The sequence below is a fragment of the Cydia strobilella genome, chromosome 20 (genome assembly GCF_947568885.1).
Source record: "Cydia strobilella chromosome 20, ilCydStro3.1, whole genome shotgun sequence".
NCBI lineage: Eukaryota > Metazoa > Arthropoda > Insecta > Lepidoptera > Tortricidae > Cydia > Cydia strobilella.
In genome coordinates this window covers 5966781-5984278 of record NC_086060.1, presented here as the reverse complement: position 1 = coordinate 5984278, position 17498 = coordinate 5966781, and the positions used below count along the sequence as shown (strand labels likewise).

General features: G+C 36.4%; 1 non-coding gene across 1 annotated transcript; it reads left to right on the top strand.

The window, feature by feature from the left end:
* Positions 1-17221: 17221 nt before the first annotated feature.
* Trnat-ggu (transfer RNA threonine (anticodon GGU)) lies at positions 17222-17293 on the top strand. Its single transcript has one exon. It is a non-coding gene; the product is annotated as a tRNA-Thr (tRNA).
* The last annotated feature ends 205 nt before the right edge of the window (positions 17294-17498 follow it).

Here is a 17498-nt window from a genome sequence, read left to right as displayed (position 1 = left end):
TGGCTAGTTTATATGAACAAATTTACCGTTTATAACAACCATAGTAAATGTAATGTTGGCAATCATAATTATAATGCAATTATTGGCATTATGGCCGAATGCTATCTTGAGAAAAAGTCAATTACAATTAATTCCGCTCTTGCAATTTCTTGCTTTGCGCGTTATGAAATTGATATTTCATTAAGTCTTCATTGGGATTCTGAACATAATTACAAATTTCCCGACGAATAAGCGATGTATGATGAATATAACATTAAACTGAAATAAATGTCATATACAAAGGAAAAAATGACCAAAGCCTCCAGTGTCCAGAGCTGGAATCGAACCAGCGTCCCCCGTTTACCGGACAGGTGCCTGAACTGCTCGGCTATCCGGTCACGATGGCATGGGTCGAAATTTCCAAGTATATGACAATTTCCCGAATGCTTGTGGCGCCCCCTGGTCATCTCTAAGTTTAAATAGTAGTGTGTCTACTTGAAAAAACACAAATTAAAATATTTTCATAGAAAATAATTTAATTTGTACTTAGAATATAACATTAACAAATTTTGAACAACAGTCGGTAGGTAATAGGTAAGTTTAATTTTTAAATCACGACAAAACGTCCCGTTTCTATCTAAAATTAACCATTCGTCCAGAAGTGGCCGTTAATATAATATGCCTATATAAAGCGTTTGTGTCATTACATGTATGAAATAAACATACTGCATTTTTCAAATGCTATATATGCATTGATGGCTAATAATCGAACGGTCTAGTGCATTCTACAGTACCGTTCACACCACTACACCGCACTAGACCGTTCGATTCTTACTACATAGTAACTGGCCCTTCGAGCCGGATACGAACCAGCGGTCTTTGAGACCTATAAATCCGGCGAATTATACTCTGACTGGCTCTTCTTAAAAGTTTGCCAACCTATACCTATGAAAAGTTTAAGTGATTGTTCGCATCGGACACGGTATAATGTAGCAAGTCATCCTTAAACGTAGAAAAAAGAAGACGAGAGAAATTACTAGTTTATTAGTAATTACCGACTTATGTAAATAATAGTAATAATCACAACACTATATGCCGTGCAGGTGTTGAGGCCTAAGCTGCGAGTGACTAATTTTTTGCTGCTGTACCAATTTGACAGCAGGTAAATGAATGAATGAATGAATGAACTAATGAATTTTCTACTCTTTGTCACTGCTATATATTATATGCAATGGTCTTTGTACGGTATAGGCAATGTAATTTTTAGCAAAAAATTCCTCGTTCGATTTTTCATTAAGCTACTAAGCTTAGCCCGAGCCCTCTTTTTTCAAAAACGTCGGATTTTCAGAAGGATCACACATCCAACCTAACATAACCATACTTCTAAATGATGTTTAAAAAAAACCGGCCAACTGCAAGTCGGATTCGCGCACGAAGGGTTCCGTACCATTACCCAAAAAGAACATACAAAAAAATCACGTTTGTTGTATGGGAGCCCCACTTAAATATTTATTTTATTATGTTTTTAGTATATGTTGTTATAGAGGCAACAGAAATACATCATCTGTGAAAATTTCAACTTTATCACGGTTCATGAGATACAGCCTGGTGACAGACAGACGGACAGCGGAGTCTTAGTACTATTACTAAGACCCCGTTTTTACCCTTTGGGTATAGGGTACGGAACCGTTAAAACGGTTTTGGAAACAATTCGTTCGGAGAAATGAAAATGCGGTAAGTAAATTTTATTACACATCGGACGAAAATGCCTTCAAATAAAAATAGATGGGCATATATATACTGCACTCGTGTACGTATATTATGTATGCTGTATGCGTACAAAAGTATAACGCAATGGCACACAAAAAGTGTAGAAAATTCAACAACCTGACAAATGTGGTATAACAATTTTATTGGCACTATTAACAATCGTGAAATCTAAGTAATCATTACTGTAATCTGTTCTCAAACCTAGTTAGCAAAATCTACAAAAAAAAGGTAGCAATTTCACATTAATTACTAGCTAGAGTTTAATCAGCTTCATTGTCTCACATTGAAATCGTTTTCCGTTTTTAAGTTCACACATTATAAACGACTAAGTTCCACTCATGCCTTTATTATTGCCGTTGAAATGGCGGGTTGTACTTTGTATTATTAAAATACTTGGGGAATCGTTTTTAATTGCCTTTCGTCTGACGACAGCCATTTTTATTAATTACTCGTCCGTCGCCATGTTTGGACTAGTGTTGTCATACATGCACAAGTTTTTTGTCTCCATTTTATTGGCACGTCAATTTCGTAAGGTTAATGTTGCCAGTTGAAAATAATTTAAGGCATGATCGGTCATTGTTAATTGTCAGCACGTAGCGAAACGTTTTTCGGGTTTTCAAGTAGTTGATGTTTTACTCTTCAAGACATTTTTTTTGCCGAAAAGTATTAACTTACATTGTAACGGTCATGCTTATGAGCTTGAGTTACGATTATTCATGTCGAATAACACTAAATTTAACGCTAAAATAGTTTTACTTTAAGGTAAATACCAAGTGAATAAAATGTAACAGGAACATTTATTTATTTATCTTTTTAATGCGTAAGGCCAAATGGCATTCTCGACTACGAAACAAGCAAAAACTCTTATCAAAAGCCAACAATTAAGTTATACCTAGCACTAGTTATACGTAAAATGAACATATAAGTACATTTATAAAATTATGAATCATAAAAGACATCATTTCCCCAATCTCTCACTCGAAAAAAATTACAAATGCCAAATTACTGCCCATTTATTTCTCAGAAAAAACATTCTATTGTCAAAATACCTCTGCTGAGTCATTCTTTTTAGTTCATTCACTCATTCATTCACCGGCGAGCGCGAATCATTCATTCTGACGTGTAGCTGATAATTATTTTGCCATTCCAATGTCAATACCCACTGATAACTGGAATGGATATTTTATGGAGTTCGCACTTAGATACTGTTTGGACTTTTGGGGTTCCGTGTTTAGGAAAGCGAAGTATCAATCAGCAACTACTTTTTACTAGTTTTATTCTGCGGTGGTACTGTAATAATACTAATAATATAAGCACTTCATAAACTTCTAAGTTCTTCATTAGTCTCATTGAACCATGATACCATTTTGTTGTTGTTGGTACCTAGTATTTTTTTTACATAAATCTGCAAGTTCCACTGTAAGCTTACTAAGGCATGAATTAGCCTCATGCATGAAGTTTATATTTGAACGAAATATGTTTTATTCGGATGTTTGTTACCGTTATATCATGTTACAAATGCATTTCCGTTTTTAAATTACCATTTAATTACTTAAAATTATAAATAAAAAGTACAAAAATTTGCCCGCGAAAAGCTAGTGAGCGAAACGCTCGAAACGCCACGTGACGTCACGCGTTCGACAGATTAGCGTCATTAGTAGCAAACGTCAGTTGGGCCGCCCAACGTGTGACGTCATCACGCTCTGTCGAATTCGCGCCAAAAATTATGAGCGTTTCAACCGCTCAAAAATTTTCAACATTTTAAATATTTTTTAATAAAATAATGTTAAGGTTTGCAAAAGTATTTTTATCATTTCCGGTGTTCCAACGATATAAATTATGAATCCAAAAATAAAAATAAATTCATGCATGGAGCTAATTGTGGGTAAATCTATGAAAATAAAGTTCTATGTTCTAAAGAACATCACACAAATAAATGCTTATACTGGAAGCCATGACCATCAGCTTCGTATAGGCAGGGTACGCACTGACAGTCTGATATGGGTTTCATTGATCATTAAATGTCCACACAACTGTGTTGAAATTGGAATTATTGATTGGCATCTGGTAGATATAAAACCAATATATTTTAAGAGAGGTATGGGCACTGTGAATGTCATATCGCGTTGTGTGGTAGGGCACAGCACAGCGGATGTCATTCCAGATCTAGAGCAGACCCCAACTGGGTTAGGACCTCCACCTTACAGAAAACCGTAGCCAAATACCTACCTAACCCTAACATTAGACTTTACTCATAGTGTTGTGTTCCTGCCGGTGAATAAGGTTGCCAGAGCTCAACGAGGGTGCGGGGTGTTAGGGTCGGCAACGCGCATGTAACATATCTGGAGTTACAGGCGTCCATAGGCTACGGTGACCGCTGACCATCAGGCGGGCCGTATGCTTGTTTGCCATTGACGTAGTATTAAAAACCTTTTAAATGTTGAAACGAGCATTATAAACAATCCAGACCCAATTAGCTCCATGCATGAATTTATTTTTATTTTTGGATTCATAATTTATATCGTTGGAACACCGGAAATGATAAAAATACTGTTGTAAACCTTAACATTATTTTATTAAAAAATATTTAAAATGTTGAAAATTTTTGAGCGGTTGAAACGCTCATAATTTTTGGCGCGAATTCGACAGAGCGTGATGACGTCACACGTTGGGCGGCCCAACTGACGTTTGCTACTAATGACACTAATCTGTCGAACGCGTGACGTCACGTGGCGTTTCGAGCGTTTCGCTCACTAGCTTTTCGCGGGCAAATTTTTGTACTTTTTATTTATAATTTTAAGTAATTAAATGGTAATTTAAAAACGGAAATGCATTTGTAACATGATATAACGGTAACAAACATCCGAATAAAACATATTTCGTTCAAATATAAACTTCACGCATGAGGCTAATTTGATTTCAACTACGGAACCTCCTTCACCGTGGTGAGGGATAAAATATTCAACGCGAGATGATAAACGGTTTGCACAGCCTTCACAATTCATTTCGCAAACTAATATTTGGCAATACTTTTCTGAGAAGATAACATTAGGCCGTGTTTTGACGACGGCTACCCACAACGCTATTTACTACTTTTGAATTATTACTGGCATTTACAATTTATTTTGGAATATGTTCATTCAGAAATGGAAACTTTTTTTAAGGCGTGATATGAATATACAAAAAAAATATTATAGGTAGGTAGTAGGTACACTTTTACAATGTACCTATATAGTTAAAAAAACTAGATTAATTTATTTTACTCGTATTTTGATTATTCTCTGTTTCCGTACGCTATTTGGAATTCATATTACATTTTAGGTGCAATATTTTAAACCATTTTCATAGTTATTATTTATTTTTTGGATGAACAACAAAAGAAAATATTGTATTTATCGATATTTAATTATCGATGTCTCATTTTTCACATTCAATAAATAAATCTGAGAAATAAAGATTGAATGGAAAAGATCCGATCTTTAAAAAATGGATCAATATTTATAGGCGTGAATGTCGTTACACGAAACAACTGAAGGTCTACCGCCAACATGTGAAAAACGTCATCTGCCTCTCGCTCGATTATGCAAGAGCGATAGAGAGGCAGGTAACGATTTTCGATTTTTCGATGTTGGCAGTAGGCCCTCTGGCCAATCAGTGCTGGTCGTTTTCGGAATCCGAATTTCGCGAAGTTTCTCCTCATTGTGCCGTGACGCGTCTCATCCATTTTATTGCCAACAAGCGGCTCTTTGTTTGCAAATGTCTTATTAAATGATTGCTAATAAATACTCTGTGACTGGTATTGTGATTGTGAACCTTTTAAATAATGATCGCTGTAGAATTAATCGAAAAGGCCGAGGATGTAAACGGTTTTTATTATTTGACACTTTGAGTCTTTGACACACACTGACTAGCCAGCAAAAAAAATCTATTTCAATTCCTTTCTCAATTTTTGCTTTGGGTGGCAGTACGACATACAGTAACACCGACTGTTTAACAAACTATAATCTCACTTTCGCAGGAAGGTTTGATATAGAGTTCTACATTAATAGAACGGGTTATAAATGACTCTATCATTCTTTGTCTTACTAAGTTATTTCATGTATTAAATAAGGATTAAAGTAGAAGGTACGTTTTTTCAAGAGTTCTCATGATCCTTTGTGTTTTAATGACGTTTTCATCCCCAGTCTCGCATCTCGATCCACCTTTTTTCCCCGTATGCAAAGAAGCGCATTTGCATCCTCCGAAACCACACTCTACCTAATTTGGATGCGTCGGCTATCTCCGAAATCGTTATAATACACTCGTGGTAGCGGGAACGGCACAAAACACAAAACAATAAATAAATAACGAAAACAATAAATATAATTAAAAACGACAAAAAGCGTTCGTCCGTAACGCCGGTACAAACGGTTGCGCGTTCGCGGACGACTCTATATTAAACGATACAAATATCGCAGTTAAATCACATTAAAATATGTTCCATAACACAACGATTTAAGATTCCAATTTGTTTGTTATCAAACCATATCCGTCCAACATTTTGTCACCGGCACGTCACGATTTGGAAGCCTCCTCATTAGAGATTTTTGTTTTAACTTTTAAATACTGGCCGCACGGTCGAGAATCGCGCGTTCGATTTTCGAATTCAAAAATGGAATTTAAACGAGATGACATTTCTTTATTGGACGGACGCGAATCCGGCGGCTCTCATTCATTAAGCTAAAGGAATAGAGATGAGAATCGCGTGTTCAGAGAAATGGAATTTGACAGATTCCCGGATTTCATTCGTTCTGATGAGGACAGATTAAAACTAGGTTAGGGGTGTTGGTCTTTACTTGAAACAGTCTAAGAAAGCTCTCTAATTATGCACAGTTTTAACGTATCTCAAAGTCACAATTAAATTGGTTTGGCTGAGCGTTGTCTCGTTATGTAATAAGAACATAAGGCTAGGTCCTAATAGGGCGGCAGTGGTATTCGGACTTGTCGCGTTGTCCAAAATTTATTGCACCAATTAGTAAGATCCACGTGAAGGGGTTATCTGAAGGCTCGATCGCACTATTTGGGAGGTAATGGTCGAATTTCTTGGAATGCTGGATCATATTTTTTATTTTCACAACTGGTAGAATTTTCAGAAGCGAGAATCTAACAAGTTAATTGGGTAGGGGCATTCTTGAGCACATGTGTAGGTGCTTTGGGTCATTACAATCTATTAATTAGGATGCTGCTGTATTGAGAGATGTTGCTATAAGCTTCATATCTCGGATTTCATTGAGTGATTTTTTTAATTATTGTAGTTGGATTGGATCACAGAAAGATATTTATTTATTTATTTATTTAAACTTTATTGCACAAATTTACACAAAAAGAGTACAAATAGCGGACTTAACGCCTTGAGGCATTCTCTACCAGTCAACCTACAAGATATGACCTCGTTAACGCCTATATACTATAAAATAGAGAGCAAAAGATTTCCGACCGTAAATTTTTAATTTTTCCTTTATCTCTAAACGTTTTCATTACTAAATCCATTTGCTATTTTCGTGACTACTTATGGTGTGGGGGCGTATTTAGCTACAATAGTTTTATCATAGAGTAACTTATACTAGAGCGGTACTGTCAAAGTAAAATTTGTAACCCCAGTAAATTCACTGCCATCTGTCGACACACTTTAAAACTAAAAATGAAGATTTATAAAAATACGATAAAATGTATTTAAATATGGATAAATGATTTTTTTTATTTGCAATAATTATTTTTATGATTTTGACCCATGTTCTTTCACTTACATGCGTTAAAATTGTTAAATAACAAACGAAACCGTCAACGCCATCTATATGACAGTTGGCCAAAGTTAGTAGCGCCCTCTGAACGAGAATCAAATTTTCTTGATTTTCGAGGCACGTTTTTTCCTTAGACTGTATCCATCTATTACGGAGTTATATCTATCTTTGGTTTTATCTTTATCATCATCATCATCATCATTTTATTCGTAAAGCTAATTTACATGTCAGTCTGGATACAAATTAAAAAAAATACTGGTTTTAATCAGTGTTGGCCGAACGTTAATTGCAATTAACCATTAACCAGTACAAATTGAACCGTAAACCGTAACGGACGGTTACAGTTTACGGTTCAAATTTTACTGGTTAATGGTTCGGTTTTTACATTTTTAATTATCCCCGGCAAAAAGAACATTTTCAGAATGTGTGTTATGCTTGGGTCTTCCAATTCGATGTTAACTCTAGGTATCATACATTATTTCCGAATTCCATTGATGTCATATTGTGTGTTTTGTCGCGTTTTCTACGATTGTTAGGGCTCTACCCGATAATAACTAGCTTCCGTTTGGCGGCATTTGATCGATATATTGATTTTTTTTGCGTACTTAGCTGGCAGTTATCTATAATAGCATGCAATTATCGCTAATGTGAGCAGAGAGAGGCCCTTAAGCAGTATTTTACATCTATGTATAATAAATAAAGTTGGCATTTACATTGAAAACAGCTGCCGTGGATTTAAACGGACAGCCATCGGATTTCCGAAAACCGAGCGGAGACAAAAGCGAAGCGCAAGATGGCGCGATTAGCTGAAACGGTTCGACGGCGTTCAGGCGCGCTCGAGCTTTAGACATTTAATTTGTTATTGATATCTAATTACGTACATACAACTGTATGCAAATAGCAGTCAATGAGGAATGGAAACTAAGAGATAATCAATCATATTCGATCTATTATTATTATTCTTCTGAAAAGTATACTTACTTGGCTGGCGCGATGACTCAAAATGAGTCTTGGCCTCCACCACAAGAGCACGCCACTTTACTCAGACCAGAGCGCTATCATGCCAGCTTTTGCCGACGTCGAGTTCACTGAGATCTGCCTCCACTCTATCCGCCCAACGATATTTAGGATGACCAACATGACCAAATATTTTGGAGCAAAAAAAGTGGGTCTCAGAATCAACCATGATAAAACGGAATACCTCCACATGAAGCGGTACAGGGGCAAAAAAAAATAATGGCCTGTATTAAGTAGTGACTAGTGACTGTTAGTGAGGCGCTTAAAGTTAGACATGATCTTTACAGGGTACTGTAGATCAAGTGACAATTTATTATATAAACCAAGCGTACACACTACAGAAGCTTCTTCTTCATTTAAATATCCCGTAATTAAGCTTCACCATTTAAATACTCCCGCACATCCCTACAAAACCGAACCTCTCTAAAAAAGCAATCCAATGCATAGTATAAGGACTAGGGACAGTTTGTTATTAAGACTGGAGACAGTATCAGTATTCTATCTTCGGAAGTTTAGAAATTCGCGTTAGAGGTTTAAATCACAATGATCCAAGACGATGTGAGATGAAGCCAACGCGTCCAAATACAGACGTGTTCTGGAGGAGAGAAACTGCCAATCAGGCTATTTGGAAGAAAATATAACAGTAATGCGAAGCCCAATAGTGGGCGCATACACTTAATCTAGGATAGCGGAGTAATAGTCTGCCCTGTTAAGCTAAAAAGCAGTGTTTTAAATGAAAATTGAATGCAAGCATGTGCTTTAAAATCTTACTCTGAAAGTTAAAAGTTAAAGTTTTTTTTTTAGCTTAATAGGCCAGTAGTGCTCTTGGACTTGCCGTGTAGAATTTGCTGTTGCATACTCATTACCACTCTGGATACCCCATTGAAAACAAGTCAATACTCACTGTACATGTGATTTTAGTTGGGGACTCAACACACCTTTGATTCAACCACAGATTATGACGGTTTTCTCGCGGTATTTCCTTACACCGGATAACAACTGGTATTTTTTTTCAAGTCCAAAGTAACTCATTGATACGAGCCCAGCTTAACCCAAGCCCTCCACTCTCCAGTTACCGCAGCAGCCTTTATTACCTTTCAACTAATGTGTGTATGTGTATAATTGTATATGAAATTTTATTCTGCAGGTAAGGCACAGCGAAATGTCATCACGCTTAAATCTGGAGAAGCCCAACTTAAGAAATACCTTTTTTTTTAATGATGAATAGGCAGGCGTTTGACCACGATTCCACCTGATGGTAAGTGATTATGCGGTCTACACCTTACAGAAGACCACAGCTATAATAACACTGCTACTTACTCTGTAGGTATGCTGTGTTGTGCTCCTGATAGTGAGTAAGGTTCCCGGTTTGCGGGTCCATGGCCGACGGTAATAGCTTACCACCAGCTGCTTTATCTGCTTGTTTGCCTAAGATAAAGAAACAACTACCAGCTGAAAATGGACTACTCTATTTCACTCTGCCAAGCCTATGGTCCCTCCGTGGGCGGTTTACATACAAGGCGGACAAATGGCTACCACCAAATATGATCAGCTGATTAACATTCTTCGCTAAGTCGGGTAAATTTATTATGTACATATAGTCCAATGGTTCCACTAATTGATTTCAGAGCCTAGTATGGCGTAAGGCATCCGTTTGTGCTTTTCTTTTTAACATACATATTTGCTTAATGATAGAAAGAGAGACTTTAATCAGCTTTAATTGCAGCTGGTGACGTGCTTAGTATAACAAATAGGTAAACAAATGGGTAGTTAAATTACCACTAGATGTTTTGTAACTAATGTACTGTACTTAAAATAAATAAATTTATCGAAGCTGAACGGTCATTAATGAATACTTCTGCGAGTAAAACTTGCATTTAATTTAGAAAGCATTTGAAAAACTTTTGTAGTACAATCAACCAACTATTTCAAAAATACTTATATTGTTACATCAAAAGAAATGAAATAAAAAAATTGTATTTTGTATTGTATTTATATTTGTAAAATGATAATTATAATGATGTCAGTTTCCCGTGCGTCTCGCACGTGCCAATACATGTACGGATAAGTACGAGCGCAATGCACGCGAGATTGACATCATTTAGATATCATTTTGATGTCACAATGCAAGTTTGAATTGACCTCTATATCACGTCACGAAAATGAATTAATTGACACTACCCTCGTACACCCGTACACTCGTACACTCGTCTACAGACCTTGCTACAGATCGCAAGCGATTTTTGAAACATTGCCGACTAAGTAGCTGCAACCAAAGATAATATCGAAATCGCGAAAAAAAAATTGGCTGTTTCATACATTTTGGCTGGTCTATTTTCTACGGGAGGGTAATTTTTTTTTTCGATTTCGTGGTTGGTCCCATAGTAAAAGTTGCTCAGTTATAATCCCAAAACCTCCCTGGCAACGGGAATGCACTTATTTTTTAGCCACCCTGTATATCTCAATTTGGAACAGAATTTCAGGATGGCAGGTACTGTCCGCGCGCGAATTCCGTGCACGGCTGAGGAATGTTAGGAATGTTGGGCGTCATGACAGAGTGGTGTCATTTTGTACGTACGGGCGCGGCGCACACCCTCCCACTTCCTCGACCTCCGAATGCACGGAATTGGCGCGCGTCATTCAATAAAAACATCGAATAAGTATAAAAAGACGATGTGACGAGAGAGGTTTAAAATGGACGTGACGTGACGTATAATAAAAAATTTACACTACAAAATTCAACATTAAACGAGTACCAAATGAATCAAACATGATATCAGTTAATTATCCAAACAAACTTTTTCCATACAAATGATTCACGATTCACGCAAGTTCGTCGCTGTATAAATATATACAGCAATTTAACGCAAAATGTTCAAAAAAGCATATCAGAGATCCAGTCGTACGACCCGTTCTCGACACTCCTTAATTGATACAATTCTACGAAAGTAATTTCACAAATTACTTTTAGCTACCGGACTTTAAGATCAACACGGACGGTGTTGGAACTTTGTCGCTGTAGGCCCGTGGTTGAGTTTGTTCTGGTGAGGCGCGAGGGAGGCGAGAGTGTGGAGCGACAAGGTTGCATGGGTACCGGTTGTGACAAAACAGTAAGGATGTTGTTATGTTGGTAGCGGGTGGCTAGTTGGTTGTGATTTTAGTTTTTGTGAGAAGTGTCTAAAAGTTTGGGGTTGTGTCAGATTTATAACGAGATTCTTCTATGTGATTTGAAACGGTTTTAGCATAATCTTTTCAGTCATTATTTTAATTAACACCAAACCATATCGAAGGTTATTTTTCTTCTAAAATAAAAAGGAGAGAAAATTTGTTTTCTTAAGTCTACCGTAAAGTACGCCTAGGTTGCAAAGGACTACTGAAAACAGTCCCTACTGATCTTAAAAATCTACGAAGGTATGAAGGGAAGAGGATACTTTTAAAAAGATAATCGAGACATCATACATTTTCGCCATAAATATTGTATATCTCAAAGTGACATTTTTTTGTGAATTCAGAATTGGTTTCATAATATATTATAAGTCAAGAGCGGATAACTTGGTCCTACAGGGAACCTCGATAGCACGAATCTGTAGGGAAACGCCAAAAAGTTCGTGTTGACAAGTTTTCGTCTTATAAATATAGAGGGTATCGACTTAGAGGTTTTTTAAAGTTTTTATTCGTCTTAAAGAGGTTTCAAGTTAGGTATAGAGGTAAAATGAATCAAAATTCGTATTAGAGAGGTAGTTACGCATGTGCGTTAAGTACCATCTTATTAATTTCTTCGAGTTACAGAGGTTTGTTCATAAGTAATTTAGAGATATAGAGGTGATAAAATAACACGTCTATTTTTTCGAGTTACAGAGGTCAAATTTCAGTTTTCGAGTTATGGAGGTAAAATTTGTATTGGATAGCCGTGAAGGGAATCATTGGTTACTGTTAAAAAGGGTTAAATATTTCGAGTTATAGATAGAGGTTTTGAGCTTCGAAGGGAAGGAAATTGCATTTTATTTCGTGTTATCGAGGTTCTAATTAATGAGGTTCCACTGTACCAATTCGTTTTTTTCTGAATAGATGAGTCAGACTAAAATTTATCGACCATCAATCGCCAATTCGTCAATTTAACCTTCACGTGATGTAGGGCAGAGAGCTCGTGCAGGGTTGACAACGACAAAAATGAAACCTCTGAAATTGCAGGTAGCCTTAGAGCGTTTTCACATTGTCCACATACCAGACACACACAATGTGGACTTGATGCTATAAGAGCACTCTCTAGCAGCTTCTTTTTTCTAAGGATCATCCGAGAGCCGATATCGGATCGGATAATGTGAAAACGCTCTTAGGCTACATGGCTACATCTATCTGCCTCTTACCCAGGGCAAAATCAGGCGCTGTAGGCTAATTATCACGAACGTGATATTAAACTCGCGTAATCTGGTAATCGCATCCGTGTTATTTCAAGTTTAGGCATTTTGTCAAATTCCTTAAGTCAAATCGTACTTGCGACTTCGACCCGCCGTATCGGCCAAGGAATCGCTTAAAACTGTGCGCCCAAATTAAAATTCGTGAATTTAGCCTTACCCGGGCAACCGCCGCATAAATTTATTTATAATTAAACGTAATTTGTTTAACGATGGCGTTTGAAGCTAATTAAATAAAGTTAATTAAGTTCAGCCGCGATTACGTTGAGTAAAAACAAATATGGCTGATCGGAGTAATTAAGTGTTTAAATGAGTTTCAGAAAAATGTATAAGTACCTGTCAAATATCAGATTTTATTGTTATGTACATTGTTGTATAGTTACGGACTTTAATAGTTGTGCCAATAGTTTACTTTACATTGGATATTTCATACCGTTAGTATTGACAACCAAATTAGCTTGAACTTTAAATGGGTCAACAATTAGTCTGTGACCGTACACGGAACGAAATTAAGAAAGGCCATAAGAAAGGCTGATGACGTGTTCATGCTCATGGTCATGGTCATGGTCATGCTCATGCTCATGTTCTGTTCTGTTTTGCTCTGTTCTGTTCTATTTCGGTTCTGTTCTGTTCTGTTTTGTTCTACTATTAGTATGGCTATGGCTTAATTGTGACGCCAATATCAAACATTTGCATCTTTCGCACTAGTCTACAGAGTATGACGGCAAAATCTTACACTTTTTTTCACCTAGCAATCCCCCCCCCAGCCTCCATCCGCAAACCGTCCGATAAGGAACTTCGTTCCAAAAACGGGACCTAATCAGAACAGGAGCATTTAATTTAAAAACCCGACCCCACATTTTCATGCAATATTTTTGAGTGTTTCGACGATTCATATAATAATTTACATACGTTTAGAAATAGTGTGTTAACACAAACATACAAAAACTTGTGTTTTTTAGCGACCCGCACCTAAACCTTCAAGGATCTCTCTATTAATAAGTGGAAACTGCCTGAAAATCCGTTCAGTCGTTTTTGAGTTTATCGCGAACATATTATAGACATACAGAGGGACAGAGTACTTTGTTTTATAAGGTGTAGTGAAAGTGTATTTTATTTATTTATTTGAACGTGTCCATCTAGATTGTAAGTTAGTAATATTTTGGTGTAATTTTTTATTGGCTTAACTTTTTAGGATTTTACGCTTTGTATTACTGTCTGTAGTGTTGTTGATGACTCAAATAAAAATCTATTTATCACAGAAAAACAGATAGCGCATTACATTAGTAATGAGATGCCCAAAACAAAACTTTAAAAGTAATCAAGTTTATATGAAAGATATCCACAACTGAGGCTTCGTCAGGTGGCTATATACAAATGCAAATCAGCAACATGCTTCTCCCCAAACAAAAATAAAATAAAATAAAACATTATCTATTGAAAACCTTAATCACCTTTCAAGGTGTTGGTAAAAAACCTGTGTTAACCATAGGTAGTTATTTTGCCAGCCATACTCGACTGCGCGGCGGGGTGCGCGCCGCGGAAAACTGATCTTAAATCCTTTAAGGGCATTTACACCGAGAGGACTGCTTTTTGTCGACGGTGTCATTACGAGGATTAAGTATTTGCCTAATAAGGTAAATGTGTTCAAAGCGGTAGAGAAAATCATTCTCGATCAAATTTACGAGACTGACTGTTACGATTGACCTTATACATGAAGCCCCCGATCAAAAAAACACATGTCAAAAATTACAATACAAAATATTAAAAATACACAACTTACACCAAATTAAAAACAAAACAATATACAAATGTTAATTTTATATTAAAATTACTATAAAATTCTTTTACCGTAAATAATGACTGGTCAATCAAAAACGCTTTTAACTTTTTAACACTTAGCCGCCTCTTTTGTTTCACGGCTCAGGCTGTTATACATTTTTATGCAAACTACCCCCAACGAGTTGGACGATTTTACGAGCCTGATCAAGACGGATTTAATATCACGATCAGTTTGCCTCTGATCAGGTAGACGCATCACAAACCGCGCGATTGAAGCGATTGTCAATAGTTTAAGTCTCCGGCAAGCTCCATACACACGTAGTTCCGCTCTCATTTTAAAACGAGTAGCTAGTTTGCTCTGAAACTTTGTAGTTACAATAGCATGAGGTATATCTATGTCTGAAATTAGTTTATGTAGCTTCAGATACAATAGTTAAAAAAATAGTGAATTTACGTTTTTCATACAAAACTCGTTTTTGCTCTATTTCGGTTGTTTTATAAACTGGCAATCCATCGTGCCCATTTATTAAGTCCAGCAGCTGGACTCCAGCTATCACTTGACTAAACTACCACTACCGAACAACGTCATTCACGCCGACACTTTTGACACTGGCATCAATTTGAAAGGTATTTTTTGAAAAAAGAAGAAGTAGTCTAACCTAACATGTCAAATCCGCTCTTTTATAAAACGTCAGCCCGATTTTTATATGAAATTAGTATGTCATGCTACATGTGGCGTCACATTTTTTATACACCCATTCCCCTTTAATAATTTCCTGGCAGTTTTCAAAAGCGAAGACAACTGAGTACAAAAACCTGACTAGACACGTTAAGCCTTCGTGCTTGCACCGTGAGTGCCGTGACGAAATGTGGGCGTGGCAAAAATTAATAACTCATTAACATAGTCCTCATACACGTTACATGGTTTCATACAAGGCATGCCTCATGAGGCATGCGTAATTGTGTAGTATAATTGTAGATAAGGATCTTTGTTCGCTAAATATTGCATGGGCAAAAAGCAGACGTGTCTGGTATTGAACAGATAATTACTGACAACTGGTAAATGCTGCTAAAACTTAAGTTAGCAAAGAATTATTGAAATTAACTTTAATATAAACGCTTAGTTAAAGGCTTTTGTATAGGTAACTTCAGTGACCTTGTATTGTTGTCGAGTCAAAATCCATAACTGACTGTCCAACCTCTGTATGTATTTATTAGTTTTATTAGCAAGAAGTTAATTTAGTATTCAAATTGCCTGCTAGATGTCGCTGTCCCTGAAAATCCTAGTTAGCGGTGTTAAGATTTTTCCGAGAAACATGACGTCTGGCCGGTACCAAATATTGTCAAGCTCAAGCTTTTAAACCAGTGGAATATATTACATTATTGTTATAACCACAAGTGCTACATTTTTGGGCCCTTTTACACTGACTATGTAGTAGCATAGAGTAACTTATACTAGAGCGGTACTGTCATAGTAAATTTTGTAACCCCAGTAAATTCACTGCCATCTGTCGACACACTTTAAAACTAAAAATAAATATTTATAAAAAATACGATAAAATGTTTTTAAATATGGATAAATGATTTTTTTTATTTGCATTAATTATTTTTATGATTTTGACCCATGTTCTTTTACTGATATGCGTTAAAATTGTTAAATATCAAACGAAACCGTCAACGCCATCTATACGACAGTAGGCCAAAGCTAGTAGCGCCCTCTGAACGAGAATCCAATTTTCTTGATTTTCGAGGCACGTTTTTTCCTTAGACTGTATCCATCTATTACGGAGTTATATCTATCTTTGGTAGTAGGTACGTACATTATTTTTGGTTTACACACATATAGCTCTTCAAGATGAACTATTAGGTAGATAAATAATTCTTTTTTTCATTAAATAAATTAAAATGAACTTTATCGAAATAATTTTCGTACACTTGTTGGTAACAAAATTTGAAGTAGATAGATACGAAGAAAAATAAGAACCAGAGAACATATTTCCGCATCTATTGAACACTGTGTGTAATAATTTACGGTATTAAACAGTTGTAAGCGACTAACTCATACTTAGGTAAGCCTTAATGATTTTAATAATCATCAATAAGTACACCTAGCTGCAAAAGAAAGTGGGCTAAATTATCTGATTCTGATACAATCTTATTTGTATATAGAGTCATTTATTTTATTTCACTTCGTTATGCACGTGCAGTACATGGATTGAAAATATAGAAGCATTAAACTGAACAGTATCGAAAACTAATAAATAAGCTTTTAAATCAATTCCACCCACATCTAGTGGACAGATTAACTTTAAATTGCTAATCATTTGTACATTCAATGACTAAGTAATAATGGTGTATACATTTAGGTACTTACTCACTGTTATTAGGTCATGCATTACTCAATCGATTTTATATTAAGCAGAACCGTCTGCATACGATACCACAATGCTTAGAAATAAATTCGCTGCCATCAGTTAACTCTCGGTAGCTCAGTTGGTAGAGCGTTGGGCTGGTATCCCGGAGACGTGAGTTCGAATCTCGCCCGAGATGGTGAGTTCTTCCACTATTATTATATTTCTGAGCATCATGCGTTACCATTGTAGCATCTCATACCTGGGTCCTAACTCCCAGTCCTTACTCCCACGGGCTGATGCTCTGGATTCTCCAATCGGCTATAATTCCTTAACGCTTTTGCGTTCTCTTTCTGTCTGATTCTCGTCTTCCAAATTACTCCCTGAAACTTTTGATATAAAAT